The sequence below is a fragment of the Anas acuta genome, chromosome 4, assembly GCF_963932015.1.
Source record: "Anas acuta chromosome 4, bAnaAcu1.1, whole genome shotgun sequence".
Lineage (NCBI taxonomy): Eukaryota > Metazoa > Chordata > Aves > Anseriformes > Anatidae > Anas > Anas acuta.
In genome coordinates, this window is record NC_088982.1 from 34,204,591 (window position 1) to 34,217,007 (window position 12,417).

The 12,417-nt window shown below is 40.8% G+C and overlaps 1 long non-coding RNA gene across 2 annotated transcripts in view; it reads right to left on the bottom strand.

The window, feature by feature from the left end:
• Positions 1-12,417, bottom strand: part of LOC137855950 (uncharacterized) — a 157,348-nt gene that overhangs the window by 110,452 nt on the left and 34,479 nt on the right. Inside the window, exons 2-4 of one of the 2 annotated variants that reach the window (XR_011096079.1) lie at positions 6,646-6,730; positions 3,362-3,512; positions 508-3,107 (exon numbers count right to left, since the gene is read on the bottom strand). This is a non-coding gene — a long non-coding RNA (uncharacterized lncRNA). Of the gene's footprint in view, positions 1-507; positions 3,108-3,361; positions 3,513-6,645; positions 6,731-12,417 lie in introns of those variants that run through there. The other variant, XR_011096078.1, reaches the window with a different exon arrangement.

Below are 12,417 nucleotides of genomic sequence, written 5' to 3' on the forward strand. Positions count from 1 at the left end.
GAAGCACATAAGAAAATTGTATTAGCCTGTGTATTTGGCCTGTGCCAGGTGGAAGGCCCAGGGTATGGCAATGTATGGTGGCAATCCCACCTCCCCTGTGAACGTACTCACCACTGGAATACTTTCCTTTCTGAGGTGGCTCTTTCTGGGAAAAATTCCCCCCTCTTCCTTGAATCTCTTTGCCTGTTGTATTACTTTTCTCCTAAGAAAGATTTTATTAACATCCTAATGAAGCGTGTTTTAGCAGCTGGCTTACAGAACATAAAAATCCCAACATGATAACAAAACTCCTGCAGAATATATCTAGCTAACTATGTTGCTTGCTCAGGGAGTCCTATTCTATGGCAGCAGTTTTTTTTTTTTTTTTTTTTTAATTTATTTTTATTTTTATTTAGTTTTAGTTTTAGTTACTTATATAATCTTTTTCAAAGGAAGAAATTGCCACATACCCATCTCAGCATTGACTGGCAGGGGCTGTGTAACCATGGTGTGCAAGGTAATTGAGTGTGATTGTATCAATAAAAATGTCTTGTACTTGTGTGTTGGACAGTGTTACTATGAATGGTTTAAGCTCAGTGGCAAGGGCATGCAGCAGTGGCTCATGAACTTACATCATTTACTTAGATGGCTTTGATTTAACACATAAGTACAGTCTAAACAGCATATGTGTCTGGCTCAAGAAGATGTAATGGTCTCCATAGAAGAACAGCTCTATATGAATGTTATTTTCATTTTTTTTAGAGTAGCAAACAGTTTGAACAGCATTTAGCAGGCGTACAGATAACATACAGCAGTTTCAGTCTCAGTTCTGCAAAATATTTTTTTTTTTTAAACTTTAAAATGTAATTATACCGACTGTTTCACAAAACACTTTATCAACATTCAGTGCATGATTAAACCCTGAGAGCTCAGTCTGTACCATGCAGGACATGGGCTAGGAGGCACTTTAGTCCTAGGACTGCAAATCAGTGAGTGGGCAGGATGTGTCCACGTATCCACATCATTGGCTGTATTTTGCCATCACACAGCTGGAAAACCAATGAATAGCTTACACCCTGGAAGGCTACAAAATCCTACTGCCTTTGCAGAAAAAAAGATAAAGGACTTTGTAAAAAAGTCCCATGGCCAGCCTGTCTTCTCACTATTGACAGTGCCACTTCACCCCCAAAATAGATTGCATGCATCTGGTGCATGTCTGTGACTGTCAAGGGCCAGTCATATTCTGGTAGGAACACACATGGACTTGTGATAACAGTACATGGACTCCATTAGGTTTTCCTCCTCAGAGAAAACTTACTAAAGGCTCTCATATGAGACTGGCTTTGAATCTAAATAGGGTGGGTGTAAGGAAAAATTGGAGCTGCAATTCTGCCAATTGCACAAAATAACATTAGACCTTTCCCTAAGATTCAGTCCTAATATGTCGAAGTATAAATTCTCAAGTGAGCTCCCTCAACTCTGGGATTAAAGCCACTATTTTAAAAATAATTTGTATTTATGTTTTGCTTAGGAGATTCCAAAGTTTTCCTGGAGAATTACCCTGAAGTCTGTGACTTGGTTAATACTGACAATGGTTATGAAATTCTGGAAGGCTAAAGAATTATGGCTTATTTCTGCTCCTTATTTCTGGAATCACAGCTTATTTCTGTCAAGGATACAGTCATAGTCATATTTTCCCAAAATGGGAATGCAATTGTTTAACACCTCCCTAGTTTTTGCAGTATGTGAGGTTAACAGTAATTTTTTATACTGCCTCTGCCTCATAACACAGATGTTGTTGCTTTCAACATTATTATTGGAGTACAGCTGAAGAATAATTTTAGGCCCCTGTTTTACATAGTTTCTTTCATGTGCTGGTGCTGCAGCCATCAGCCAGACAAGACATTTGACTAAGCAAAGTGTCAGTTTATTTCACACATCCATGGGACATGAGTAAGATCTGATTCCAAGTTTATGTATGAGATGCCTCCAGTTTGTTCAGTTCTGTGCCAGACTTGCTTTCCTCATTAGTTTCCCTTTTGCTGTAATTGGTAGATTTTTGACAAAACAACTTTTAATATGAATATTCTGAAATATTTCTTCAAAATAGAAGTATTTCACACAAATGTGTCAAGTTTTATGACATCCAAAGATTTCTTTTTAATTGGTTCTCTTGAAACTCCAGAAATAAGTGTACCTTAAGTGTAACTTGACTATATTACCTGTAAGATGAGGTTGTGCGTATATATTGTATATCATCAGCCTGTTTGTATACATGTACATATACAAAAATGTCGGGCATTTCTGGAAGAATACAGGCTAAAGAGTGATTGTTAAGTCTTGATCCAGTATTTGGTGCAGTGCTGGGTTTTCATCAGGCCCTGTCCTAATGGAGAAGGGACTTCACTATACTACAGAAATCACATGAAGCAATGCACTTGCATAACTGTATCAGCAACTAAGGGCTGAATGTGTCTTTATGGCAGAGCAGTCTGCCCCTGGGACACCAGCATCCTGACAGTAAAGACTTTGTCTACCCTTGACCTAGGAAAGTCAGGCTAAAAGAGGGGCAATCCAAAACACTCAAGACTTTCTGCCTGGATAAGAATCAACCATGAACTAGAATCCCTTGAAGTCTTTTAGCAGAGTGTAATTTATGTGAGAAGCCATCTATTTCAAAAGATTTCCAGCACTGTGTTCCCCAGCAGATAGTGCCAAGAGATTGCGCTTACAGCATCTCAGTGCTTTGCGTTTTGCTTGAAACCTGTGAGTATGGGAATGGAGGAATGGAACCTGATTTTTAGATGTACTGGGTCTGAATGCCTCCAAAGCTTCAGAGTGATGGCTGCTTCTACATTTGGAGAGAGGAGAGGGGAATCTGTCTCTGGTATAGGTCTATGAGCCAAAATGATCTAGATACGAAATTGAAGAAGGACATACAAAAAAAGGGTTTTCCTTCCCATCCCCAGAGGCTGAGACAGTGGGAATATGGCAGTTCACAGCTTATTGCTTCCTGGCACCAAAATCCACAAATGTGACAATAATGCTGTATGGATAATCAGCCCAATTTGTGTTCCAAGTGTGAAATGTCCAAATCCCGCACAACAGGGAGCCTTTCATCGTTTCATCTGTGTGCAATGAATGCAGAGAATAATTAGTGGAATGAATGGAAAGGCTTTGGACTTAATTTTAATCCACCTCTACCCAATGGTAATAACACCCCAATTCATTAAGCATCAGATGCACATTAGTGAAACACAGTGGCAACTTAATTCAGCTGGGAAGGGCATATCCCTAGGGAGAGCTGAAACATGCAAGCCCATCATTTCTCCATAAGCAGTTAACTTTAATTAGACTTCTCAAAGCAACAATTCGCACTTACCTTGAAAGAAAACATGGGAGTATAACTTCTTAAAGCACCTTCCAGTAGTATTTTGAGGTGGTTTCCTTGTCCTGAGCAAGTTAAAACAGTAGGAGCAATGGAAATGTTGATGGAACACAGTTCAGTCTCTGGAAGAAGGTAGTCAGGGAACCTATGCAATAGTCAGAAAAGAATTTGTGATATCTTTAGGGAATATTATTATTAAATTTCACAGCTTTATTTATTCCTCTGGATCGTTCTGCTCTTGCTCTTGTCACTTCTGATCAAGTACTCCTTCATGTGTTCATTTTCTCATTTATTAAAGGCCAAACAGTATTCTGTTTACCCAGTTCCATGGGAAAACATAGAGCGACAGATTGCTGTGGGCCTTGGGCTTAAGAACTACAGCCTGAAGTTTCATTTCCTTCTATTAAAGCAATAAGTGGGAAGAGTGAGCCAATTTTCTTTTTCTCTTAATTTTCCCTAAAGGTTTCTTTAGTGTCTTTAGCTTAGACAAAATCTAAATGGAAAACACTCGTGTGATCTGGTTCTTGTTTTCTTGGTAAAGTATCTTGGAACTTGGCAAGTGCAGGGAATGGGGGGAGAAGTTAATTCAACTGATATCCTGCTCAGTTGGAATCTTCTTGTCTTCTCAGTTTGCAGGTCTCAGTTTGCAGTTCCAGTACTGTAAAAATTGGCCATTACAGAAACTGCTTATTAATTTTCCCAGGGTTTTGTGTTGCACCCCTGACTTCTTCAAAATTCTCTGGGATGCTATGTGAGGGCGAGCAAGGGAAACTAGGATGCAATGCTCCCAGAGTCTGTCCTTGACTCCAGCACTGACTCACTCCTTAGTTCTCTGCAAGACAAATCTTCTTTGCCTTGGCCATGGCATGCAGAATGAAGGACACAGAGTAACTGTTGTCCCCAGAATAGCACAGGCACCCTATGGCCAGTCCAAGGAGAGAAAGCAGCGTTTGAACAGCAATCCTCACTTCCCCCTTGTTTCTATACAAAAGACATTTGTGACTCAACAGCAGACATAATAGATGTGTGTCACTGCTGATAGTTTCAGGCAAAGTTGTTCCTCTCTTTTGGGTCAGCTGAGAAAGCAGAAAGCTGGGGAGCCTGCTGCTTCTTGCTCCACCAAAAGCTGGAAGAAACAGATAGGCAGCAGTTCCCAGCACCAGGATGCAGGGTATATATTTCCCTTAAGATATAACCAGTTGAGGGGGTTGTGCTGGCACCCCCAGCTCTGTCTGTTCCATATCATCCCCACAGACCTGGCCTGAGCAGTCCCTTGTGGACTTCTGGGGACTACAGACAGAATCTCACCCTAGTCCAGCTTTGAAGGAGCAGCACTTGCTCCTAGCCCACAGAGGAAGCAATGTACTGTCTGCTTTACCTCTAAAACTGTCAATTTCCACATAAAGCACTCCTTCTGTAGGAGCCTGTTTTGGGAAAAGAGTGGTTGGAGCTGCATCTCAGGTAATGAACATGCTGCTGCTGTGGGTCTGTGACCGGCCCGGGGGAACGTTCCTTGGCTGCCCTCAAAGGTAACAGACATTTCTGAATTTCTGACACCCATAATAAATCTTTTTCCTATTCTGATGCCTTGCCACATCGCTGACATTTGGTGTCTCCCTGAACCTTCTCCAACCTGTCATGCAGGCCATGGATGTTGCAAGAGGCGGGGGCGCCGGGTGCTGCAGCAAGCCTGGCTTTCAGTAGTTTTAGTCTGGCAACTTTGTCCCTCTGTACTGGCTAGGCTGAGGCTCTATGAGGGGTTAAAGCCTTTGGATGTGGCAGTGATGAATGGAGCTCAGCATGGAAAACACCCAGGTGATGGTAGGGGCTTTTGAATTCCTGCCCTTTATAGCATTTCACTCCCACAGGAAAGCCCTGAATCGAGCGTGATAGTTGTTGTCAGTGACAGGGAGGGCTGTTTATAAACATGTGCCAGGGAAAGGCGATTTAGGGGACAATAACTCTGCGGACCTCAGAACTTCCCTTTTGTAGCTGCCATTCTGCAAGCCACCGCGGGCAACTAATGGGTAAAATAAATGAAACCCAGAAGCTGTTCTTGCCCTTATAGCCCAGGCAGGGGGCTGACAACCCCTCTTTCTCCTTCTCAGAAGGCACTCCGGCTGCAGGGGTCTGAAGCCAACCTCTCTCTTTCCCCCCTGCAGGCTGCAGAGGCCCGTCTTTCTTTCCTCACCTCCTCCCTGCTGCCCAGCCCCATCTGCAGATCCTGGGGCTGGAAATGGCTAAAAGGACAAAGCAGGCTTCCCTTCCCAGCAGGAAGAGGAAAAGCCCGCTCTCAGACAACAAAACTGGGCAGCTTGATTAATGGGGGGAAGGCAGGATATCAGGCAGCAGAGCTGCCGGGAGCATGGGGAGAAGGGGAGCCTCAGGGGGCTGAACGCTGCTTTTCAGTGCCCTGTGGTCGGCTCTGGGTGGGAGAGAAAATGGACCTTTCCACGAGGAAACCCACATAACATCTTCAGGATCCTATTATTAGCAAGCACTCTTTAGCCTTCCAAAGCATCCTGCAGCCCAAAGCATCAAAAGCCACTCCCCCCAGCTGTTAGATTACATGCATAATTAGAGTCTGCAGAAGCTAATGTAAGGAATGGATGTCACTTTTGATACATCACGATAAAGGATGAAAGGCTTTTTTTTTGGGCTTCAGAATGGCAAATTGTTAGTCTTTATTTCCTCATTGATTTTATCCTGCGGAGGTAGCAACCAAGCCCTCTCCATCAGTTCGGACTGAATTAAGTTTTAAAAAGGGATGGTGCTCTGAGGCTATCTGAGGATAAACATTTTGCCCGTGGCTGTTGTGTGAGTGGGCAGTCAGAGAAGAAAGCACCTGAGATCAACCCTAATGTGGTCTCTCAGGGACACCACTCAGCTTTGCCATCTTTTACAGGCAAGGCCAGGCTGCAGCAGCTCAGAAATTCCCCAAGGGAAACCCTGGCACACTCTCACACACCTCTCAGTGCTGTGGCTCCCCTCTTGGTCCAGCCTGTTACCTACTTGTTTGACCATGTTTGAGGAAGGCTGAAAATACCCTAAAAGCTCATTCATCCTTTTTTTCTTTTTTTTCCTTGTTAAGGGACACATATTTTGCGTATCATCCTATGGGCCTGTGCAATCTCCTTTTTCCTCTTGTGCTGCAGCCGCAAGAACAGTTGGTGCCCCGTGATTATAGGCTTTAACTCAGCCTGGCCAAAAATAATTTGGAGAGCATGGATTAGAGGGCTACCCACCCTACAGAATTTTAAACTGCTGAAATAACTTACAAATGTGTCTCCAAATCAGAGAGCGTTGAACCAGCTTTATTTTGCAAGAGAAAAGCCATTCCTTTGGTGGAAAGCCTCCTGAACACTAAAGAAAGGAAAGGGAGGCAGGCACATTTTAAAGACATGTTCCTTTTTATCATTTTCAAAATGAACGCTATTAATTTAACATTCACACATTAATTTTTCACAAGCTTTTATTTGAAGCATGGGGCTATAATTTTGTCTCAGATTTCTGGTGACTTGAGGTTCATTCTGTTTTTTTATAACAGCACCAGAAACACTTGATGGAACTATCTCTGTAATTCATGCTGCCTTGCAATTCAATCTGCCTCTTCAGTATATGGGAAGCCTCTGTAAAAGTCACAGAGGTAATTGCACTATTGAATTTGTACTGCGTGATTAAATGTGTGTGTATATGAAGTTTGTCAGGAACAAAAACAATAAGACGACATTCTAAAGAAAAGTCTCACATACATAAGCAAGTGGATGTATTTCTCCTGGTGCTGACATTTCAAACAATCATAGTTCAAGGCTGAATAAAATCAGTAATGGACTGTCTACTAATGCATTCACCATTTTTCTTGACTTTCTTTTACCTTGCCCAGAGACTGCATAGTAACCAGCACTATATAGACAACAGAGCATAAAGAAAGCTTAGAATATGTGACAATAACATTAATTATAAAATACTAGAGCAAAAAAATGCATGCAGGGAAGACTTAGCACTTTCATTTATATATTTTTTTTCAATTCTCCTGTACTCTGAAAGAGAACATTAAGGATTCAAATTGCCTGTATTCTTTGTACACACACAATGCATTACATATTATTTGCAGTAGATGATTTTTTTTTTTTTTTTTTTTTTTTTTTTTTTTTCCCCACTCTGAGGAGCTTTACCAGCCAAGGATGGTATAAAAACCATTTACCATGGAACCCTTTTTCATTTTTGTCCCTCACACCTTAACTGCATGACATTGAAGATGATTTCTCAATGAGCATTCCCCAGACCATATATGAGGTGCTTAGAATAGCTTTAATATCTTCACCCCAACCTCTGCTTCCACACCATGCTAATGCTCGTGCAGGTTGATGACGGGGGCTTTCACAATATCACGTCTCTGATCTCTGACTGCCCATGTCATTCTAAGCTTGCTTTTATTGTTAGTGATAAAGAAGGAAGCAGGATGCAAAAAATAGTGCCCCATAGACTGCTTTTCTATTATGAAAGGAGGAGAAAAATTGCTGCAGGCTTAAATCAACTTCCCTTGTATACATATGCCTTCCTTCTATATTGGCGTAGTTGCTACAGACATGTCTAAAGCGCATGGCTACTATGCTTTGTGGTCAGAATACACCAGAGCTTGCTTTCAGTATCCTTACTATCATTCCCCACTCACAAAAAGCAGGATACGATATGAAGACAATGCATGCCCTGGTCTCCCCCAGCACAGAGATGTGGTGGGAGACATCAGCAGGCCCTGTGAGCTGGGAAATGCTCTCCAGTATCACCATTTAGAAATTACCAACTCACAATGACAGTGTGGCTTTCCAGGCTGCTGACTGTCACTCAGATCTTGAGCACTGAAGATGACATTCCCTACAGGTTAGTAGCTACTAATATTTATTTTCTGGTAGCTCCAGAAGAGGGTCAACATGTTTATACAACATCAGATGGTATTATGTTCCTGCATTTCTGAGAAAGTAACCATTTTCTAATTTTATGAGTTAGACCTGTTAGAGTATTTATTAGAACAGCTGCTGTGGTAGGTGGCACATCCTACCCATGTATGCAGTATGGAAGTAGGGCCTTACTTTTGTACCTTTGAAGTAGCATTTTGGGTAGCTCTTGTCACTTAAGAGAGTGTTTCCTGTGAAGAGCTTAACTGATGTTAACTCAAATAGCAATAGGTACCAGCAGGTATTTAATAAAACTGAGCCATTCCACGTACACAAAAAGAAAACAGCATATGCCTTTCTGATCCTACAAATGGAGTTTATGGGATGCACAATCTATGCCCACTAAAAACAACACACAAGTATTCCTTCTCTCAGGAATTTAGTGCCTCACATAATATTCCTTCTGAAGACTGATACTAAACTACTTTTTATTTTTCATGCAAGAAGCCTCTTTCACAGTTCCAGTTCTTCTGGTTATTGAGAAATCTCTTGCCATTCTCTTGCATCCTATATCCAGTTACCCATCATTGAAAAACAGATTTAATGACATTCTGCCCCTTCCTGGCTACAGAGAGAAAAAAAAAAAAGATGACATTAGCTGCTGTGAGAAATACATATGGAAGCATTTATGTTGAAAATATGTAGCCTTGATAAGTGGTGTTTTTTTTGTTTTGTTTTGTTTTGTTTTGTTTTCCCCTATATTTCTAGTGATGAAAGACAGGAGGACAGAGGGGATGAGGAAAAAGATACATGAGATAGAAAACAGTACAGCTACTGCATCCAGTCTGAAAATGAATTAAATTCTGGACTCTATGTTGGCTTTCTTTTTTTCTTTTTTAAATAATAGAAACATCAAGAATCTTTGTAAAAATACACATTGACCTTCATCCTTCAGACACAATTAACATATTCATTAACAACTGCTGTATCTCAACCTTGCTGGCACTAAATGTGTACAACACTAATGTCTACACCGGAGGTAAAGCTACCTTTAACCTCGTGGCAGGCAACTGGGAGGATGTATGGCACAGCTTCATTGAACCTGAAGCATTTGCAAATAGTTCCTTTTTACTGATTGCCTTTTAAAAGGTCAAGTAACATGCAAGAATATGTTTCACACCTTGTTGTCACACCACTGATGTGACCAACTCAGATGTATTTAGAAGGAAAGAGACTTTTCTGACAAAGCCATTTGCAGAAGAGAACTTTGCTAGATGTTTGACACAGAAAAACTTCTGATGAATCTCTGAAATAAAAAGCATATCAGGACCAACTCTCAGGTGGCTGTTCTAGCTTAGTGGAAGGCTGTGGGACTGAGTCAATTTATTCTTTTAAACCATGGTCATAGGTACCAAGTGCAGGCAAGAAAATTTCTCCTACCTGTGCCGGTTCACCTGCTGGTTCTGGGATTGGAGCATGCTAGTTATTGCAGGCACTCTGAGCTCAGGAAACAATCTCACATTTTCTGAACTGAGATTCTGGTCTCACCTGAATCAAATTCTGAAGATCCTTTATACACAGACTTAAAAGTCAAGTGCATTCATAAAGGCACAACATTGCTTAAACTAAGCTGCATACATTCACATCTAGATGTAGTCAGGTATCTTCCTGTCATTTCCTGTTTTCAAGGAATTTTGTCCCGATGCATGTGCTACATATGCAGCAGGCTGGCTCCGTTTGCAGCTGAGGTTTTATCGTATTTTTCAAAGGTCATGGCAACTCACAAGGGTATCGCTCATTCCTTGGAAGTGTTGCTTCCCCATTAAACATCCTCTTTCCTTCCACATTCTCAACTGAAACACAGCGAATAAAAAGACATGCCATGTCTTTTTAGAGATCTAAAATCTAAGCTACGCAACAGGAAAGACACAATGCTATTTGTCCCTGTGGATCTCCATGAGACCCTACATTCAGTAGTGCTGGAGTAAACCTACTCTCCAACATCGCATGTGAACATTTCTCAAAAGCTGCCTTGTAGGACAGTCACTGGTGAACTGTGACTGTACAGGGTAGGCTTTCTTTGAAAGTGTGGCAGGAGCATGCACTCTGTTATATCTGAAATTCCCAGGCTGGAAAGCCATGCAATGCTAGGGAAGCACTGTGATATATTTAGCAAGTGATAATGTAAACAGCATGGAAAAAATGCCTGTTGTACTGGAGGGCACAGGCACATTTGCTAGCTGGGATATTACTGAACATTTGGGGGCAGGAATGCTGTACATTTAAACTTGATCCAAAGACTTGCATGAGCCCTCAGTTTTATGCTCTACAGGTCGTCCTGCTGAAGTCAGAGAGAATCCATGCAGTCAAATGCTATAGAATTATTTATTTTCATAAGGATTGGGGATTTGGAGGGTAAAATGTCCTTGGCTTCACCTCCCAGATAGATCAGTAATGTAAATAGGCTGTTACTTTTACTTTTGTCAGTGATTAATCTGCCTAAGGAGAACCCTTAGTTTCTCTGGTAAGCTTTACGATGTCTTTGTTGGTATTTGACTGACGTGCCACTTTGCCTGAAACAGTAAAAACCTCAATTTGCCAGAAGCCAGTGAACAGTCTCACTCCCTTTAATTTGTGTATTTGTTTTCACTGTCAACTCACTTAGATCTCTAAAAATTCAGCCTTATATTATATTTTCCTGCAGCTGCATTCATATCCCCATCCATAAACTTGATGCAAGTGATTTTCTCAGAAGGAGGATATTTGAAATGTCACAGATAGTTAGTCAAATTGCTAAACTGCAAGCATTAACAGGAAACAATTACATAAACTCTCAAACTGTAGCCAACCCTGCCTGCGGCAATTTATTTGAACTCCTCTCTTTCTGTGTCTGCTACTTTTCTAATTGTCTTTAACCGGTAGTTTTATAAAGATCACCAAATATTTTCATTGCATCCTTAGATTATACTGTAGACAAAAATGTGACTGGTAATTCACAGTTCTTACAAGTATTACTTTCTTGTCATTGTTTTTCCACAGTGACCTTCAGTGCCATTTGATTTTTATTGACAAAGACCGATATCGCTTCCTCTTGTAACTAGCCATTGTTCAGAGCTCAGCTGGGAAATACCCATGCAGTCAAATGCAGTAAGCCAAGCGTAGTGTGTGAAGTATAACCTTCTTCATTAGATAATCCTTCCACAGAGCTCATCTACTTAAGAAAAACAAGGTAGTCACTGTGCACATATATGTGTATACATATATACAAATACCTCTATAGGTATGTGGATTTGCACACTCCTGTGCTCACACGCACACTGGGATACAATTAGTATTTACAATACTTCTCATTCCCTTCTGGAGATGTTTGTTCTTAGTGACATTAATATGATAAAAACCCCTCCCTTAGGATACATGTATAACATCTGCACTTATATTTTGTTATCTATGAGATAAAATGAGAAGACCCCTTTTTAAATTATTATTAGTTTTAAGGGATTTTCAGACTACAAAACTGATGAGAGGACAAATACACAGTCTACAGCTGAAGGATCTATTCTTAGTTTAAATTAAAACTGGAAACCATTGAGTTAGAAGACTTTAAAAATTGTAGCGGAATATTTTGGTGGTACATGGGTAGTGTGATGAAGTGAAGAGGAAGGATGAGACAGGGAAGCAGAAGGATGAAATAACTGAAGTCAGCATGGAGCATCATTCCTAAAACTTAAACCCCTTGGGGACTTTGTTGAGTTTGAGATCTAGACTTGCACAAATTGCAGGGTGTAGAAAAATTTCTGAAGTAGCTATATCCTTTCTCACCCTCATCCCAAAAGAAGCAAATTTCTCAATGCCTTGAGAGAAGTAAAACCATAGTATGCTTCAGCTGGAATGAATGGGAGCCTTTGCAAGGATTTCAGCAGATTATAGATTAAGTCACACATGTATAAACATCTAGCACATGCAAATTTGTAAATCACTCCTCCTGTTTTAATGAGAAAAGAGCGCAACTGAGTTTCATGCAATTCCTTTTGTACAAATCGTTTGACCAGAGAACATTCTTGTTCTGATTTTCTTGTTTCACTCATCTACCTCAGCAGTAAGAGTCAGCAAATCATATGCGTTTTCTCATGTATAATGAACAAGTTTTTTTATAAA